The sequence below is a fragment of the Dermochelys coriacea genome, chromosome 3, assembly GCF_009764565.3.
Source record: "Dermochelys coriacea isolate rDerCor1 chromosome 3, rDerCor1.pri.v4, whole genome shotgun sequence".
Classification (NCBI taxonomy): domain Eukaryota; kingdom Metazoa; phylum Chordata; order Testudines; family Dermochelyidae; genus Dermochelys; species Dermochelys coriacea.
In genome coordinates this window covers 53,525,425-53,531,481 of record NC_050070.1, presented here as the reverse complement: position 1 = coordinate 53,531,481, position 6,057 = coordinate 53,525,425, and positions in this window count along the sequence as shown.

Here is a 6,057-nt window from a genome sequence, read left to right as displayed (position 1 = left end):
ACTAACCTGTATATTTAGACATCAGAGATTTGGGTGCATTGTATTATTGCTGGGATGGGTGTGCATGAGACTCTTTATGATTCCTTCCCAAATTGTCCCTGGTTCTAGTTGAAAGTTTGCCTCTGCTTAGATACAAGTTTTATTGTTTTTATTGTTTTGTTTCTGGAGTTAATTATTGCCTCCTCAAAAGTTGTGGAAAGGAATCAAGAGGCTTGGATCTACTTAAAGGCAAATGGGGTTTTTGCAGGCATGTGGTCTGAGATTTGAGATCCAATTTGTAGCAATCTCATGTATCTTGGAGGGAGGAGCAAGGTTGCAGGAGGGAAGAGTTTAAATTAGGCACAAGGAAGTCTGTCTGTGTAAAAATGGTTTGAATGCAAGCTGCAATTACAGCAACTCTGTATACAGTTTGTTTAATAAAGAGCCAGCTTATTTTTCCAAATATGGAGTTGGAGTCTTTTCATGTTATTATCCACTTCTCTAGGTTCTAGTAAATCAATGATCCTTTTGCTCTGCCCCCAAACTTAATTAATATCTGGGACCACAAGGAACTAGCTGAAAAATTAAAGTGGAATTCCACTAGGATAGTAAAAGTTCATCACTGAGTTAGGATATGCATTCAGAGTAGCATTGAGGTAAGTGGTAAAAAACAACAGTGCATAGAGTTTGCATTCGGGATGTTTTGATACCTATTTTCCTCTTTAAGTGCCAATGAGACTTACATGTACATTTGAAAGGAAGACTGGAACCAAAACTTAACAGCCAATCATTCCAGTAACTGCTTCTCTTCCACCTCCCAAATATAATAATGCCGCAGAACATTGATGATGAACCATAGCTCCTATATTATGACAATGCTCCTGTTAAATTATCACTAGCTTATCCAAAATATCAGTCAGTCATCCTCTTCTCCACCACTCTGCCAACATCCTCTCATACTTGAATCCCTTCAGTTGCTTGTAAACTCTGACCTTGCCAGATTTAAACTTCTTGTCTCCAGCTTCAGTGCCGTGTAACTTTACTGCCACCTTCATCCCTGCTCTCATTTCTTCTTACAATCATAGAACTCCCTCTTACAATCATAGAAGATTAGGGTTGGAAGCGACCTCAGGAGGTCTTGCTCCCTGTGCTTATCATAGTTAGTCTATACAACTCCTTTCATATCCTTTTTCCATACTTGTTTATGTCTTCTACGGGGCTATGATGCCGGTTAGTCTCTTCCATGTCATCCTGTCCTCATTCTCCTTTCCTTCAAAACTTTCATCATATACCTCTTCAGATAATCCCTCCAGCTTCTTTTCATCCTAAATTCCACAATGTCTCTTTCCTTTCTCCTTTCTTCCATCTCCTTTTATTTGGGTTTTGCTTTGCTTTGATTGTAAACTCTTAAAATTCGGGAATATGTATTATATATAGCCTGACCCGTCAAACATGTGTAATGTGCTTTGCTGTAACTTCAATGGAACATATGCAAAATTAAGTATGTGTATTTGAAGGATTGGGGTCCATGAATCTATATATGACATCTTCTATTTAAATAAATAATAAATAATAATAAAAATGACACCTGAGAAGAAATTTAGTAATTTGCTTAATTCAGGAGGAACAGATTGTAATCAATCCAAGCAGGCATTAAATGAATGTTTCCAAGTAATAATAATGTGCATAGTTAGCTTGCTCTGTTTTTAAATAGTGAAATACTATCCAGTCTCGAGCAGATAGTATTCAAGTACGTCTAATTGCATATTACAAGAGCTACATATTTTAGTGTCACAATAATTATGCTACAATTAAGATTAGGTTAATACTATTATAATTGCTTATAACTTTCTTAAATTTATCTTTTTGTCTAAATTTTTTTATGCTCAGAATTGATTTTTGGGGGAAATTTGAAGAAAAATCCATATAGTCATTGTATCCTTTTCAGTAATTTAAACAATTATTCAGAGATTTTTCTGAGCTTGAATAACTAAAAATGAGTTTGTTTCCCATCTATAGAGCTGGTATATATGTAGTCATGGCAAAACAATATGTGCCCTGTTTAATACATTTTAATTTGGAAGTGAGAAGGATGGCAATCTTGAACTCCTTCCTCAGTCCTTACGCAGTAAATCTCTGACTCAGGACCGTGAAAGGACTTTAGGAATGAGCCTCAACTTATAAATATTTAAAATAGGGTAAAACACAACATGAGTAATTTTACCCACTTTAGTAATCCCAGTTGGTTCAACATCTCTTCACATATGAGTAGAGTTTCTTATATGCAGAAATGTTTGGAATTTTGGGACCTTCAGCATGCACCACAGTGGGTTCATATCTATGGGAGGGTGGCTTGCATCAGCAATATTTCAAATCTGATATCTTTCTGAGGGCTATACAACAAGTTTATATATTGTGAGACTCCCGAGAGGTACCCAGGGTTGTGAAGCACCTCACTACTAACTGCCCTTAGCGTGAAGCAGTTTTACCTGGGCCGGCTGTGGATTAGCTCCCTGAAACCAACAGCCGCTGGCTGCATGAGCAATTCCTTCTAGACCCTCACAGATCAGGGCTTTCTCTCAACCATGCACATCGTAACTGGGAAAATTCGACCCACAGCAGTACTGTGATTTCCCGTGTGAAGCAACATCATTCATTCTTACATTTGTTGTGAGGATGCTACAGCCAGAATGGTTGAGAAGATTGTGTGCAATCAAAATAATAAATATATATTATTTAAACTTTTTGGTAGTAGCAATATATATATAAGGTTAAGAACAATCTCAATTTTCAGTGCTTATGAATTTATTTTTCAGGCTTTTATTTCCAAAGTAAACTTTTTTGGAAAGTTTTAAAAACATATATTGATTTCTCTAATTTGGTGGAGGATAGAAAACCTTTTTTTCTCATGAAATGTATAAAGAAATCTACTACATTGTTATTTTGCTTATCTAAAAAAGGGGCAATATATGAAAACTACAAAGTAAGTTCCATCTCCTTCATTAAACCCAAGAATGGACCAGATCCTCACCATTGGCTCTAGGATTTGGCCAAATTTATCTAAGTCTGTGATCATTAGATAATGATTTACAGGTGGACCAAAACTGGACCAGTGATTACATTATCCTTTGTATTTTAAAAGAGAACAACAGGGGATGAAAGTTCATTTTGCAAATTCCTGGATCTGAACCAAACCCTACAGTTTTATTTGTGTGTCTGATACAAAACTGGAAAGTCACTCTTTCTTCATCTCACTTTTCATGCTCCTGATATCTCCTCAAAATAGGATGAGATCCAAACCTGAATCTGAGCCTTGATTCATTCTCACATCCAAATCAATTGAGGTTAAAATTCAGAAAGGGAAAGTAACACCAACACCCTTAGGTCATGAAATATTCTACAAAGGGAAGTGGGAGATTTTTAAAACTAGACTAGACAAAACCAATAAAGAAACATACAATGGGGAGTAATACTTCTTTGGCTGGGAGTTTGGCTAATTCCGCAAATATCTTTTTTAATGTATCTAGACTCATGGCCCTGTTCCTCTGGAATATTACAACATTTTTCTGATGCTTCTCCGCTGCTAAACTGCCCCCATATTAGCCTGATAGCCTCTGGGCAATTCGGACAAGTTGTACATGAGGACGAGTCTAATGCCAGACAGTTTTAGGATCGGGGAGCACAGAGATGGCTTAAAATCTCCAGGTATCAACATTATCTAATTTCCAGTATTTTTTTCCTACTTTCCCGTATTGGTCAACAATAGGCTGCCTTATCCAGCAGGGAAGGGGAATGGGGTCTCAGGTGCTAACAGATTCCCTGCCAAGCTAAAGTTTGAATTCTGGTCAGCTTCTTCCTGAAAACCATGGAGCAGATCCCATAGCTGTTCTCTGCTACACTTTAACCCCAAGACTGATACGCTTGTTGGCATCTGCACAATACTGAAATTCAAGTACAGCTCTCTTAAAAGCCACAGCAATAATATGGTTTCAGTGTGTGGTCATGACATTGCCCCTTCCATCCACTTCAGGTTCTTATGTTTTCCTCATCATTGTGGCATCCATGTGATTTTGCAGCATCTTTTTTCTCTGGTTCTTCAGCATTTATGTCTGCCACAAAGACAACCACATGGAATACAACTCCCACTGCAACATTAATGTTGAGAATTTAGAGTATCCAAAAACAAAACAAAACAAAAACACACCCGGGGAATTCTAAAGCTGCTTCCTATAAGAAAGTTATTAGTCCACACTTGTTCATACACTACATATGGTACAGCATAAACCATATCTGAAAATGTTGCATGTCTGCAGTGTGGGGAAATTACTTTTCTATTTGAATGTTAACTTTTGAATTTCCTGATGTGTGTGTTTAAATTACCAAACTTAACACTGCATTACTTTAAGTCTCATCATATGATTTAAAACACCATTTGTGCAGCCTCTGTTTATTGTTAACATAAGGAAACTTGGAAAGATTATAGTTACTAGACATTCGGTAATCGAAATAGCATTAAACTGCTTTTAGCAAGGTTAGCCTTAGGGATACATTTGGTTATCCTTGGCCTTGTATCTTTAAAGAAGCCATTGTCAGCTCAAAAATAGCTAGACTTTCACTAATAAAACTTCAACAAATTCGGTTACTTGCTTTTTAATTTTTTATTATGAGGTAAATGTTATCAGTTTTTACTGCTTAAAGGAGAAAACAATACCCTACAGCAATGGTATGTGCTATTGTGTAAATAACATACATCTAATAGTCTGAGGCCAAAGAAACTGATATTGTGATTTCTTTTCTCAAACATAAGTTTGCTTGTTAAGATCTGTTGCTTTTGCTGTGTGCTGTCATAGAAAGGTCACCCAGCAATGAACAAATTCCTGACAGCTAAAGTGACATCTTTCCCTCAGTTTAAACTGTAATACGGTGTTAATTAACCTTTCTTGGTTTATTTTACAATGCTTATACTGTATAGAAATCAATCTTTTTATTGTCGACTTACACAGCACCTTAACTTTACTGGTTCATACACAGCAAACTTTACCCAATATATATGTCTGGTGCTCATAGAGAAATGACATCATAATTCCTAACCTGCCATACATAAAGACAATCTAACATGGGTTTTTTTGCACTTTTTTGTGTCGTGTAATTGTTATAAAAAGTGAACACGAGTGTATTGTTTACTAATCCTGATTTTGTAGCAAAAAGAAAAGGAGTACTTGTGGCACCTTAGAGACTAACAAATTTATTAGAGCATAAGCTTTCGTGAGAAAGCTTATGCTCTAATAAATTTGTTAGTCTCTAAGGTGCCACAAGTATTCCTTTTCTTTTTGCGAATACAGACTAACACGGCTGCTACTCTGAAACCTGTGATTTTGTAGCCTTTTTCAATGTACTTTGGATCAGGCCCAATAAGCTTATTAATGGTATCTAATTCGAATGAGTTTCATCTCCAAATTTATTTACAGTAAATACAGAATGTGTCAGAGTTTTTATATGCTTAACACATAATTTTAAATCAAAAACAGGCTATATATATTGTTTATCTATTTTAATACATTACTTTGCCCTTTTAAAAGTTCTTTATTTTTGGTTTATTGGTGTGAAGAGAACAACACAGAATACTGTGCCAACTGACAGTCCCCAAAATTATGATAAAGCATTATTATTATTAATCACAGAAATTGACTAGCTAAACACATGGCTTCTATGTACCAAATTTGCCAGTCTAAATAATCACATTCATTTGGTTACCTTTAGTTCTTGTGCTATGAGAGGAAGCAAATAACACTTCCTTATTTACTTTCTCCATACTAGCCATAATTTTATAGATTTGTATTGTATCTCCCCTTAGTCGTCTCTTTTCCAAGTTAAAAAGTCCCAGTGACCCTATGAAATTAATAGGCAGTAGGTCTAAAACAAACAAAAGGAAGTATTTTTTCACACATTGCACAGTCAACCTGCAGAACTTTTGCCAGAGGACGTTGTGAAGGCCAAGACTAGAACAGGATTAAAAAAAAACTAGATAGGTTCATGTAGGATAGGTCCATCAATGACTATTAGCTAAGATATTCAGGG